This window comes from Dendrobates tinctorius, unplaced genomic scaffold (genome assembly GCF_039654945.1).
Source record: "Dendrobates tinctorius isolate UK_male_01 unplaced genomic scaffold, ASM3965494v1 ptg000030l, whole genome shotgun sequence".
Taxonomy (NCBI): Eukaryota; Metazoa; Chordata; class Amphibia; order Anura; family Dendrobatidae; genus Dendrobates; species Dendrobates tinctorius.
Window position 1 is genome coordinate 52,064,357 of NW_027361698.1, and position 14,556 is coordinate 52,078,912.

At 41.2% G+C, this 14,556-nt stretch overlaps 1 protein-coding gene across 4 annotated transcripts in view; it reads left to right on the top strand.

Annotated features, from left to right (window-relative positions):
• PCDH10 (protocadherin 10) overlaps positions 1–14,556 on the top strand; it is a 91,556-nt gene that overhangs the window by 39,713 nt on the left and 37,287 nt on the right. The gene's annotated exons all lie outside the window — the stretch shown is intronic.

Below are 14,556 nucleotides of genomic sequence, written 5' to 3' on the forward strand. Positions count from 1 at the left end.
CAAGTGTGATTTAGTTATTGCCAACACCTGTTAGGTGCCACAGGTAAGTTACAGGTGCTGTTAATTACACAAATTAGAGAAGCATCACATGATTATTCGAACAGTGCCAATACTTTTGTCCACCCTCTTTTTTATGTTTGGTGTGGAATTATATCCAATTTGGCTTTAGGACAATTCTTTTTGTGTTTTTTCATTTAAGACAAATTAAATGAAGATAATAATACCAAAGAATTTGTGTTTGTAATCATTTTCAGGAAGAAGAGTATTATCTGACAGAATTGCAGGGGTGTCAGTACTTTTGGCCACAACTGTAGGTTTTAGAGGTTCAGTGCAGACCTTATCCTTTTTACAGTGGCGATGTTATTGTAGCCTGTCTCCCAGACTGCACTGCTTTCAAAATTGTAGTTGATGGAGGATCATGTGACCACATCTGTCCTTCATCCTCCAAATAAAAAAAACACTACCTGGGAAAGCTGTATTTCAATTGAAGGTTGCTAATGGACAGATCTGGTCACATGTCCCTCCACCAGTGGCCATTTTTTTCAGCAGGGCTGTGCAGTCTGTGAAGAAAGCTCCACTAAGACGTGCAAATGGAGAACATGTAATATAACACGTTATATATTAGCAATTGACACAAAATAGTGTGCTCAACACCTTTGTTGAAGTAACATGGATAGAACCTTTAACCCCTCTCTGACATCAGACGTACTATTCCGTCCATGTGCCCTGGTCCTGTCTGACCATGGACGGAATAGTACGTCATAGCGACCGGCTGCGAACACAGTTGTTGTGCGGCCAGGTGTCAGCTGATTCTCACAGCTGACACCGGCACTAAGTGCCATGAGCAGTCACAGACCGCTCCCGGCACTTTAACCCCCGGAATACTGCAATCGAATACGATCGCAGCATTCCAGGAGCAGGCGGAGAGCTAATAGCTCCTCTGCCTTTGGATCGGAGACCCTGCGGCGTGATGCAGGGTTTCAATCGCTGCTATGGTAACCCGATGTCGTCATGACGACATCTGGGTTACCAGAGCTGAGAAACTTCCTGTCATGCGCAGGGCATGTCAGGAAGCCTATCGGGTCAGTGTGTATGGATTGCAGCGCTGACAGCTTCTATAGCATGCAGATGCTGCTTCATCTGTACGCTATAGAAGCGATCAGCCTGCAAAAAATTATTGTCCCATACTGGGATGAAGTGTAAAACATAGAATGAATTGAAAAAATAAAATTTAGATAATTGTAAAAATATATATAAAAAATTAATAATAAAAAAATCAAAGTTTATTCTATCACTAAATAAATATTTGAATTAAAAAAATCTAAACAATAAAAGTACACATATTTGGAATCCCTGCGTCCGTAATGACCCGAACTATAAAACTGTCCCACTAGTTAACCCCTTTAGTGAAAAGGCAAAAAGCAGTGCTTTAACATCATGCCACCAAACAAAAAGTGGAATAACACACGATCAAAAAGACAGATATAAATAAACATGGTACCGCTGAAAACATCATCTTGTCCCGCAAAAAACAAGCCCCCATACAGTTCCATCACCGCAAAAATAAAAAAGTTATAGCTCTCAGAATAAAGCGATGCAAAAATAATTATTTTTTATCTGAAATACTTTTTATTGTATAAAAGCGCCATTCTGCCTCCCAAAAATCGGAATTAAAAGCGATCAAAAATGTGATGTGTCCAAAAATGGTGCCAATAAAAACGTCAAGTCGTCCCGCAAAAAACAGGACCTCACATGATTCTGTGTGCCAAAAAATGGAGAAATATAGCTCTCAAAATGTGGTGAAAAGCGTCTTTTAGTGTGTGACAACAGCCAATCAGAAAAACCCGCTATAGCACCTCTTTCACACATCCTGATATTTCCAGTGCCGGAGATGTCAGTATCCGTGTGTGTAATACTTGTGGCACACGAGTGGCATGTGTGTGCTGCCTCAGTACCATAAGGACAGGCGCCAAAGACGAAGCGTTACAGTAAGTGCTGTTCCCCGGTGCCGGGAGCTGAACACGGTTCTCATCATTATCCCCTGCTCTGCCAGTGATCGGCACAAGCAGGGGAGAATGATGAGAGCCTTGTTCAGCACCCGGCATCGGGGAACAGCTGCTTACTGTAACGCTTCTTCCCAGGTGCCGATGCATGTCACATGGAAAACATCCATGTTTGTTATTCGTATGCATGTGTGCTGGATGTTTTGTGGCCCATGCTGACATTAAAAAACGGACATGTCAGCGTGTTTTGTCCACGGACACACAGTGCATGGAAATACACTGACATGTGCACAGACCCATTCACTTGAATAGGCAAATAGCACTCCATTTCTCCCGAGTCTCTCCGCATGGCTGCCCAATGGTATAAAATTCTGTGACACACCCATGGTGTTAATATGATTACTGCACCCCTAGATAAATGCATTGAGAGGTGTACTTAATAAAATGGGGTCACTTAGGGGGTTCTGCTGTTTCAGCACCTCATGTGCTCTCTCAGTTGGGTCATGGCACCTGCAAACCATAACAGTAAAATCTGGTGCTCCTTCCTTTCCGAGCTCTGCCATGTGCCCAAACAGTGCTTTACCCCCAACATATGGGGTATCAGCGTACTCAGGACAAATTGCACAATAACTCTTGGGGTCCAATTTCTTCTGTTACCCTTGGGAAAATAAAAAATTGGGGACAAAAAGATCATTTTTGTGGAAAAATTATTTTTTATTTTTACTGCTCCACGTTATAAACTTCTGTGAAGCACTTGGCGATTCAAAGTGCTCACCACACATCTAGATAAGTTCCTTAGGGGGTCTAGTTTCCAAAATGGGGTCACGTGGGAAGTTTCTATTGTTTAGGCACATCAGGGGCTCTCCAAACACGACATGGCATCCGATCTTAATTCCAGCCAATTTTGCATTGAAAAAAGTCAAACAGCGCTCCTTCCCTTCCGAACTCTGCCGTGTGCCCAAACAGTGGTTTACCCCCACATATGGGGTATCATCAAAGTCAGGGCAAATTGAGCAACAACTGTTGGTTCAATTTCTCCTGTTACCCTTGGTAAAATAATACCCTTGGTAAAATAAAAAAAAAATTAGATCTAAATTAAATTTTTGGGAAAAATGTTAAATGTTAATTTTTTTCTTTTTTTTAAACATTCCAAAAATTCCTGTGAAGCATCTGATGGGTTAATAAACTTCTTGAATGTGGTTTTGAGAACCTTCAGGGGTGCAGTTTTTAGAATGGTGTCACTTTTGGGTATTTTCAATCATATAGACCCCTCAAAGTGACTTCAAATGTGATGTGGTCCCTAAAAAAAATTTTGTTGTAAAAATGAATAGATAGAAAAAGATTAAAAAGCAGCACAAAAAAAGCAAAAGCATCCTGGTACAAGCCTTCCCGGCATATACCAAACCTCTAAATAGTCCGTCAAAGACGAAAGCAGCACACCATATGAGTTTCAATAAAGTGCTATTTAATAGCCCATGCAGCAACATTTCAGTCCAGTAAGTGCGGACCTTTCTCAAGCATTACAATGGTGATAAGTGAATGTCTTTTAAAGCACACAAATTACAATAGTATTTTACAACAATTAGACAATAATCACTGTGCAGAATATAATCACAAGGACTGTGTGATATCATCAAAAAGTGCAAAAATAGTGCAATGTGCAAAAATGCAGATCATAATAAAATCATTTACAGTCACCATAAATCCTGTTAATAAACAGTAATTAGTAATCAGCGGCAGCTGTAAATATAAAGGCAGACGTGACTCACCCCATTGATATCAATAGAAAGCGCACAAAATGTCGGCTTTCCTAATGGCTCAGAGCGCAGGATCGGAAGTACCACATGAAAACACCGGTTTCCTGTCGCTCATGCGCAATGTCCCTGCCACTACATCAACCCCATCTTGGATAAGGGAAGGTTTCAGTGCGCACATGCGCAATGCACAGCATATGGAAATACGTCACTACAAATATAGAAAAACTTACAGCGCTGCATCTCAATGATATAATTAAAAATAAATAATACATGCAGTGCTTATTTAACCGCTTATAGCGAAACAAGGGGAAAAGGTGGCAGAGTGTATCCAGAATATAGGAACACCTCCCATTAGCTGGGACAGGTAACACACATCCAAACGGCGAAAAGCATGGTGCACCCCGCTAAGAATGCAACACACAAACTCTCACAAAACTAGACATGTACTCCAAGTCACCACAAGTTCAAACCCCAATATTAGCTTATCCATTAAAAAAACTTTTAATTATTTAGAAAAAGTAAAACAAGGAAAGCTGCGCATATAATCTAATTTATTGAGCCATATAAATGTCAAAAAATGTATAGAAATAATACATTTCAAATAGACGCGTGTCATGTATTCCAAATTCAGTCTGCTGCCACCGAAAAATCTGGAAATATAAAAAATATTTGTAAAAATGAGAAATCGCTGGTCAAATTTTAACCCTTATAACTTCCTAACAAAGAAAAAAATTTGGTTCCAAAATTGTGCCAATGTAAAGTAAACATATGTGAAATGTTACTTATTAAGTTTTTTGTGTGCCGTATCTCTGTTATTTAAGGGCATGAAAGATCAAAGTTGGAAAATTGCGAAATTTTCTAAATTTTCACCAGATTTCATCTTTTTTTCAAATAAACACAAGTAATATCAAAGAAATTTTACCACTATCAATGAAACACAATATGTCACGAGAAAACATTTTCAAAATCACCGGGATCCATGGAAGCGTTCCAGAGTTATTACCTTATAAAGGGACAGTGGTCAGAATTGTAAAAATTGGCCCGGTCATTAACATGCAAACCAAACCACCCTTGGGGATAAAGGGGTTAAATGATCTGATAACACATTCCTTTAAATGTGACCTTCAGCTGAAACTAGAGGGGACACATGCCCTGACCCCCAACTTATTTATGGGGAGTCTGAACAATGGGACACTTGGCATTCCGCTAATCATTGGCGGTCCTTTGAAATGGAAAGTGTCTCTCTAAGGCTGCTTTCACACATCTGGCTTTATGAATCCGGCACGATGCGGCGAAATTTGGAACAACCGGATCCGGTTTTGTCCCATAGAGTTGTATTGTTGCCGCACCGTGCCGGATGGGTATGCGGCGCATCCGGTTTTTGCCGGATACGGCAAAAAGTAGCCGTCCGGCGTCTGCAAAAAACGTTCGCTGCAACGTTTTTTGACAGCGCCGGACTGGTTTTTCTCAGAGCGCATGCGCGGAGACTCTGAGTCTCACGCTGCTCTTTCAAATGTGGGCGCCACCGTATCCGGCCACACAGGCATCCGGTGTCTCCGGCACAGCCCGGATCCGCCCCTACGGCTTTTCGCCGCACGGCGCCGGAGACACAAAGCCGGATGTGTGAAAGCAGCCTAAGAGACAGTCATTGCCTTTGTTTGGGAATAGCCTAGCTGGGTTATGAGAAATTCATGGATTACCTTGGAATTCAAAACAATTAGATTAAAATTAAGAAAAGTATTGCCAGTCTTTTGTAATTGATTTCATGGCAGAATATCCAAGTATGTTACCAAGGACTAAGTGATAATTTGGCAAATGGAACATTTGGGAGCTGTACTTTCAGTATGTATTACATAAATCATCATTTGTAAGGGATCCTAGACTGTAGCAGAACAAAGAAGGTACCAGCGTTCGTGCAGATGATCCAAGCCATCGAGTAAATGGCAATTAGCAATAAATGGCGAATCAAGTGTTCCTATTGGAGCAATTTGGATCCCAGCAAAAGCTGTCTGCATGTTTGACAGCGATGGTCATATCTACGGCCTGCTTACGGAAGCCTTACCCAGCTCTAAAAACTGTATGTAACAAAAATCCTAAACTAGAAAGGTAGACTTCCTGCCAAAAAGCTGATCAATATATTTTGTGATGTGACGTGAATGGTGAGCGCTTCTGGAAAAGAAGAGTCCAGGAAAAGTGCACCTGCAAAGCGCATCTGTCATAAGTGTATTACGGATTGTGTATTTAGCGATTTCTCAATTATGTCACAAATTAACAATTAACCCACCTACTTCTCCCAACCATGATTGTCTGCCAAAAGGGGTATCACCTGCACACCACAAGTTTGCCCGGGTGATCACTGCCATCTTCGCCTTTCACCATTTGCCCTCATTCTCACATAATCTGTTTTTTTCTGTTCTTACCAGTGTTATTTTTTTATTGTCATTGTATAACTTACGCATCTTTTGTTGCGTCAATTAGTCCTCATTAAAAGCAAGAGTATGGGAAAAATCTGCACATAAAACTCAGCCTAACTGTAGGAGAACTTGACATGTTGTGGATTTGACATACAGTGCGCACCGCAGGTCAGGTTAGGCCACGTTCACATGTGCAGCATTTTACGTTTTAGCTGCAGCGTCAAAAACACATGGTGGGCACTCCGCTTCAATCCACGGGATGTCAATTATTTGTGAGGACTATCACTACGGATTTCATCTGGTGCAGTGCGTATAGTGAATTGTGCATCAATTCTTTCATCAGATCCACTCATACTGTACACAGCTTTATTCCTGCCAGCTCATGCTGTTTTTGCAGCAGATTTTTCTGGCAGGAAATAAAGCTGCATACAATATTCCCATTTTGCACATTTTTTTTGTTTTTACCTGAGTTTTTTTATCATTCATTTAAATACGTGTTAAACATTGCAAAAACTTTGGAATTGACCTGCTGCAGTTTTGTAAAAAAAAATTTTGAATGTTCAAATCTGTGAGGAAAAGAAATACCGTAAGCAGCATGTGCATGGAAGTTCAGAAATCTATCTCGTATATCTGGTACCTTAAAAACGTTGCATTTTGTCCACATGAAAAAAAAAAACACAACAAAAACACAACGTGTGAACAAGCCCAAACAGAATATGGATGCAGATTTTGTCACAAATCCATGACAAAATCTGCATCAAAACCCCCCATTTTTTCCATCTTGTGAACATACCCTTACGTATGGTGATATTAGGGTGCCCTAACCAGCAAACTAAGTAAGAAGACCACACTGATATAGTGAGTGTCAAGGTTGCAGTCAACCCTGGGCCCAGGAGCCCAAGGCCACGTACACACATTGAGTGTTTGGTGAGATTTTACCTCATTATTCGTACGCAAAAAAAACGGAGTGGGTAAAAAATTCGGAAGTGGTGACGTGTTTCTATTGTATTTTTCCTGTCCTACTTCTGGTAATGGCTTACAAATACTGAGGTAAAAAACTCAGCAAATGCTCAACATGTGAACGTGGTCGCTTTAATTTCTGTGAGAAGATCGATTCTTTCACAGACCCATCAGAGTTGGAGGCTCTTTGGGAGATGTTGCATTGGGGCCCAGAAGTTTCACATTTCGCCACTACATTTTGTGGTCCTTCATAGGTCCCAGGGGCTGACAGCAAAGGACCAACTCAGTCCCCGTTTGCCTCAAGATGCTAACACCATAGGGTGCCACCATTTATGGCTGAGTAGGACAATAGTTGTTTAGCAGCACACATCCCCCCAACATGTTTCACCGCATATGCGGCATCATCAGGGGTGACAGCACTGGCAAGTGTTCCATCCCCTGATGACACCGCATATACCCTATGGTGTCATCAGATCAATATATAGTTGGCAACTTGATACAAAGGGATATAGGCAGATTCGGGACAATTTTATACCCTTTATGCAATGTTAATGTAAAAAATAATAAAAGCTAAATTTTATAGCCTAATACAGAGGGATATTTTTATTTGGGTTCCCCCCATTTGGTTAATAATTCAATATCCATTCCTCCAAGGCCATTACTGTCTTTTTGTATTTGATATTAGTCCCCGTCTAGTCTGCGGGCATGATGTCGGCTGACCTCCATTTTAGCCCCTGGCTATTAGAATCTTGTAAAATCCCTCACCTTATTGCAGAGAGAGCAGTATATTCTCCCCCTCACGCCACTTCGTAGCGCCATGCATATTAAGCCGCAGTGCCGGGCGCCTTATAGATTTACTTCCATCGAATTCTGCCCAGCTGCTGATGAGTTACACAAAAGGAGCAAGTTATTTAGCCAGCACAAGTCATAATTATAGCTACAGCACATTCAATAATGACTTTATTGAAGGCTTCAATAGCACCAAACGCAGCAGCCAATAAAGTTGTCAAAATGGTACTTAGTATCTATCTCCTGATTAATACTCCCAGGGCACTCATTACTTCTCCTGTACTGCATGTTACAATCACAGTCTCCAGTAGAGGGCGCACAAGGAGGCTCATTCTTCATCAGGGTCGATAAATGTTACAAATCAATTAAGTCCAATCGTTTCATTACTCAGGGAACTGGCAGGAGGCATTGCTGCTTTGTTTTTTTAGCGAAACCGACAATAAATAGTGCCCACTTTTTCAGGCTGTGCTTAGAATTTCTTTGTATTTGCTGCGTTTTTTTTTTATTTTTACTTCCAAGTATAAAATGTTATATTAAATCACTTTTGTAAAGGTCAAAGAGTTATTCCATTAAAGATACCGTTGCTATGCGATCATGTTTTTTTTTTTCCAAAATTCAGACAAAAGACTGCTACTTATTTTTTCAGTTGTAAATATTCTATTAAAATCAGTAGGCAATATATTAATATTTTTAATATTATAGCACCATTTATTCCATGGCGCGTTACATGTTAATTAATATCCTATAAAAGCCGAACTGGAATATTGACTCCTCTTAGGTAACACCGGCGTAATTGGCAGCTATAGACAGCAAAGATACAGAGGTGCTTTTATTTTCTGTATTACGGCCACAAGACAAGAAGAGCCTTGCGATTTTAGGTACCAAGTGTAGGTTCTTCAAAAAGTCCTATGGTCACCTGCGTTTTGTTCTGTAGGAACACAGGCCTCAATTCATCAAGATGGGAGATTTTTCATGAGTGAATGAATCAGGTGAGGCACGAAGTGCCATCCGCCTCCGTGTGCGCCTCGCCACAAATCTTACTCCAGTTCCTCCAGAGGTGTAGCGAACACCGCCGCTCATCATGAGTTTGATTGATCGAGTGCTGGGCACTCACATCTCTCTCTGTCCCCGGAGCTCTACAGCTCACAATGAGTCCGGCTGGCAGAAGAGTCCCTGCACTCCCATCAGGGGAGTACCCCGCTGCAGTGCGGTGCACGGCTCATGATTCAACTGAGCTTCTTCTGGGGGCCCAAGCAACATGTGATAATCGATCGAGCATCCCGATGCTGTATTGCTGAGCACGCTCGCCCATCGCTAACTGTGACTTTTCAAAGATTTTTTTTTCTGCCGAAAAAGCTGTGATGTATCTGTCCCAAACGGTCAGGATAGGGATAATTGAATTAATTTGTGTATTCAACCTCTGATATGGGTTTGTATTATGGCTATAAGTCAGTATTTGAACTAATAGGATTTTTTTTCATGACTATATATTACCATGTAGCATTTGACTCTTAGGGCAGAGACACACTAGCGAATTTTTCGTTCTAGAATCGGATCCTAAAACTTGCCCTGGCCGGCACCTCTCCTGACCTGAGCATGACAGCATGATGGATTACTATGCAGCTGTCAAGTTCAAGTCAGGAGAGGTGCCGGCCAGGGTAAGTTTTACGATCCAATTCTCGGACGAAAAATTCGCTAGTGTGTCTCTGCCCTTACAGTATAATACTGTTGATTAAAGACATCAAGACTGGAGATGTGGGATAATTTGTGTTGATGATTTCATCCATCTCACTAGACCTTCTACTGCAGGCTTTAGGTCCACGCGAACACATCCTTAGGAGTGGGGCAGTATCTTGATAATAGGCCTATATTTTTCTTTTGTGTTATGCCTTTTACCCTTCGGTCAAACATGGCAAGTTCCTTATGAAAATTACATAATTGTTGCATCCTACCTAGAATAGTTAACATTTACGGTATGTAAAGGGTTTTGTCAGCTAAAAATCTGCATAAATGTGCTTAAAAATTTGGCACTTAACTTACTAATGTAATTAAATTATGCCCACCGGTTTCTCTTAGGCTCCAGGATCGGCAGCACCATATCTAGTCTTGTGTTAGACACGGGAGAACGTTTTCTTTATCAACCTGTGACCAGAGCTGTGTATGAAAGAAATTAACTAATTGCTTATTTCATAAGAAAAGACAGCCCCCTACTTTCTATAGCGCCAACATATTCTGCAGCACTGTACAGTAGCTGAGGCAGAGAAGGGGGTTGGCTTAGCTGCTGGTATAAGGAGATAGCCAGTCCTCTTCTCAGACAGCAGTGGTCACGGGCTGGCATAAGAAAATCTTTGTGATGAGCCTAAAACTGGACTTGGAGCTGCCATAATCGGGATCGGAGAGACTACTAGATGCCTGGGACACCCGGCCTGATTACAATATATTAGGCTAGTTTCACACTAGCGTTTGGCAGAGCTGCGGAGGGCTGCGTAGTTCCTCCGTGAAGCTCCGCCCACTGACGCACCTCCTCCGGTCATCTCCACCTACGTCTGCATGCGGCATGCGTACCTATCTTTAAAATTGGGTACACAGGCCGTGCGGATGTATGCGGATGCCTCCGCATGCGTTATTTTGACGATGCGGCGACCGCAACAAATTGCAACACTTTTGAGTTTGATGCGGGTCGCCGCATCGTCAAAAGGACGCATGCGGATGCATCCACACGGCTTGGGTACCCAATGTTAAAGATAGGTATGCAGGCCACATGCAGATGTAGGCGGAGCTGACTGGAGGAGGTGCGGACCAGTGTTGTGACCAGGTATTGGTAAATGGTGGTTGTTTTTTCCGTGAAGTTTTGCGGGAGAATTATGTCCTTTTGCTGTAATTTTTGTGTACGAACTCGCAAGGAAGGCATTGAGGACCCTTGATGTGGGTTGCGAGCTTACATATTTTGGCCAAAATATCAACTATGACCTCATGCATTTTTCATCTTTGCAGAAAGCAGCCAGGCCCTCTAATTTTGGTGTGGGTAATTGGGGTGTCTGTTCTTGTGGGGTACACTTATAGATTGCTTGGCTACCAGCCTGATATATTAGTATCAATGTGACCAATAGGCTATATGCATCTGTGTGACTAGCGTCCTATATAAGCCTTAACTGTGCGCATTTGTAATGCAACCCCCCCCTCTCTACCTATGATTGTAGGTATGTGAGTGGTTGGCCATCAGTATTTTGCACTTTTGTTGCCTCTGCATCCTGCAGTTCATTAGTATTGCAACCAGGTACTGGGAAGTATGGATATTTTTTTTCTACTTTTTTAAAAAGAATACTCGTATTTACCCCTTAGAACCCAGTCAGAGGTTTCTCATACAGCCAAATTAGAGCTCCTGCTTTGCACTGAGTGTCCTCAGATTGAGATTGTGATTTGGCTTTTATCACAATTCATGTGACTAGACTCCTTAAATGGCCAATATTGACTATTAGGATTGCTAATTCCAATAGATGGCGCTAGAGTTCAGGTCCTCCTTCTCTCTGAAGCGGCAATTTGCATAATTAAAGGAATATTTGTAAAGGCCTTGGTAATCATCTGATTTACTTCCAGAACCTGAAGACATTGATTTATTGCCTTGGGTAATGCCACACTTTGCACATTATTTTTCATGTTGTGTCCTGATGATACCTGCTGTCTTACACATTTTTGGTATACCCTTGTATTCGAAATTGTGCTTGAAAATTGATGTCTTTGAGCTTCATGCATGATGAAATACAGCTGTAGATGTCATGTCACCTTTCAGAATCCAAGCAAATGTGCAACGTCTAACAGTAATGAGAACCCTATTTGTAAGCATCTGTTTAAGAGAATAATGGCAAAATTCTGCCTCCAATCTTAAAATCATTTTACCGTATTTAATATCTATATGGTAATCTGTGTAAAAAAAAAGGTAAATCAGATATAGGGATTTTGTAATACTTAAAATCACTTTTAATTGTTATTTTATCTAAAACGATTCTTCAATCAATGTAGATTTCTTCATAAGTACATTTGCATTACACCAGCATGTTTCCTGTATATAATTTTTACATTTTAATTATTTCTCAAAGAGGGATTATGTCCGGGTCTACACCAGTGTGGAAGATAGATAAATTTAAAGGGATTCTTCGCTACATGGACAACTCCTTTCTCCGGGGTCACGGGAGTGTATAATCTCTCCTCCGAGAGCATCGGATCGATTATGTATAAATACAGCACCAGAAAGTGGATTTTAATTGTTTGATACTTATGGAATAAAATTTGAAGATTTTATCTATATTTTGGATGTGCTGATCAACTTTACATGTTTTGATGTAGAAAATCACTTCGTATATGTCACTTCTTCAACAACTGATGGTCTAATAGCTATATCAGGGAGAGGAGATCATTACAGAAAACACGTACAGTATATAAAGCGGTATTCTCAAACTTGAAAGTTATCCTCTTTCGTATAGATATGTTGATGGGGTTCGATCGCTGGGACCCCAACTGACCCCTTTGGAATGTTGTGTAAGTTTGGTTGTGGATCATGCACTTTGCCGCTGCATTCATCCTCTTGGGAGTGCCGAAGACTTCCTGAACGCTGCGATTGGCTATCTCCAGTGGTCCCGTTAAAAATGAATGGAGAGGCAGTGCTTCTGACCAATCCCCCTCCATTTTATGGGGCTCTTCAGATGAACAGTTCTTACAATCAGTATGGTACCCAGCTGTTGGACCCTCATCTATTGGAAATATATCCCTTATCCCATAGATAGAGGATAAATTCCGAACCTGAGAATATTCTTCAATCTGGAGCTTGATCGTTTGGAAAGTCTATTAATTAGTCAATGGGCAAAAAGTACGTTTTCCAGGAACTTGACCATCAAAGTCAGATTTCCAGGATCTTGGCTTCGAGTGTTAGGAGTGGAGATGCCATAAACTCCGACTGCCAAGACAATTGCTTCCTCAATGTGATAGCAGTAGCCGTGTGTGGGCTCTGATTGTCCCGCATTGGGCTTTTCTTTTCTATTATTAGGCTTTGCTCACTCTTGAGATTCAAAGCCAAACCCTTTGTGGTTAATTGATAGAGATGAGGATCTTTTTATGATCCGGCTTCACATATTGCATACGTATATTGAAAATCCATGTGATTGCACTGGACTTGTAACCAAGAGCAGCAGAGGAAATGTTTTATGGTTTATATCTCCAACACAGACAAGTAAGAAACTGTTTAAGTCAATGAACCGTGCTAGTATGTGGCAGGTAAAGAAATTATTATTACTGTACTTTTTGTTTTGGAAGTGCTCCTGTATATCACAGCGCACGCTGGTAGTAATTATCTCTGTTGTCACATTAAGGACCCAAAGGAAAATAAATAATGCCTTTAACAACATATCTACTACCGTGCCACAACAGGCATAGCTAGAAAAACACAGTTTCCTTTAATCAGAAACATAATTTAAGACCCTTTAAAACTATGGTTCCTGCAGGGAATAATATACTAGGCAGGAGTAGACCAAGTAATGTAGGCGAAAGTGAAGACTCTATGTAATTGTCTATTTCCATTTATATACAGTTCCATGTATATTTGGACAGAGACAACATTTTTCTAATTTTGGTTCTAGACATTACCACAACAATTCAGATGCAGTTGAAGTTCAGACTTTCAGCTTTCATTTGAGGGTATCCACAATAAAATCGGATGAAGGGTTTGGAATTTCAGCTCCTTAACATGTGCCACCCTGTTTTTAAAGGGACCAAAAATAATTGGACAGATTAAATAATTGTAAATAAAATGTTCATTTCTAGTACTTGGTTGAAAACCCTTTGTTGGCAATGACTGCCTGAAGTCTTGAACTCATGTATATCACCAGACGCTGTGTTTCCTCCTTTTTGATGCTCTGCCAGGCCTTCACTGCGGTGGTTTTCAGTTGCTGTTTGTTTGTGGGCCTTTCTGTCTGAAGTTTAGTCTAGAAATGCATGCTCAATTGGGTTGAGATCAGGTGCCTGACTTGGCCATTCAAGAATATTCCACTTCTTTGCTTTAATAAACTCCTGGGTTGCTTTGGCTTTCTGTTTTGGGTCATTGTCCATCTGTAGTATGAAACGACGACCAATCAGTTTGGCTGCATTTGGCTGGATCTGAGCACACAGTATGGCTCTGAATACCTCAGAATTCATTCGGCTGCTTCTGTCCTGTGTCACATCATCAATAAACACTAGTGACCCAGTGCCACTGGCAGCCATGCATGCCCAAGCCATCACACTGCCTCCGCCGTGTTTTACAGATGATGTGGTATGCTTAGGATCATGAGCTGTACCTCGCGTTCGCCATACTTTTCTCTTTCCATCATTCTGGTAGAGGTTGATCTTGGTTTCATCTGTCCAAAGAATGTTCTTCCAGACCTGTGCTGGCTTTTATAGATGTTTTTTAGCAAAGTCCAGTCTAGCCTTTTGATTCTTGATGCTTATCAGTGGCTTGCACCGTGCAGTGAACCCTCTGTATTTACTTTCATGCAGTCTTCTCTTTATGGTAGATTTGGATATTGATACGCCTACCTCCTGGAGAGTGTTGTTCACTTGGTTGGCTGTTGTGAAGGGGTTTCTCTTCACCATGGAGATTATTCT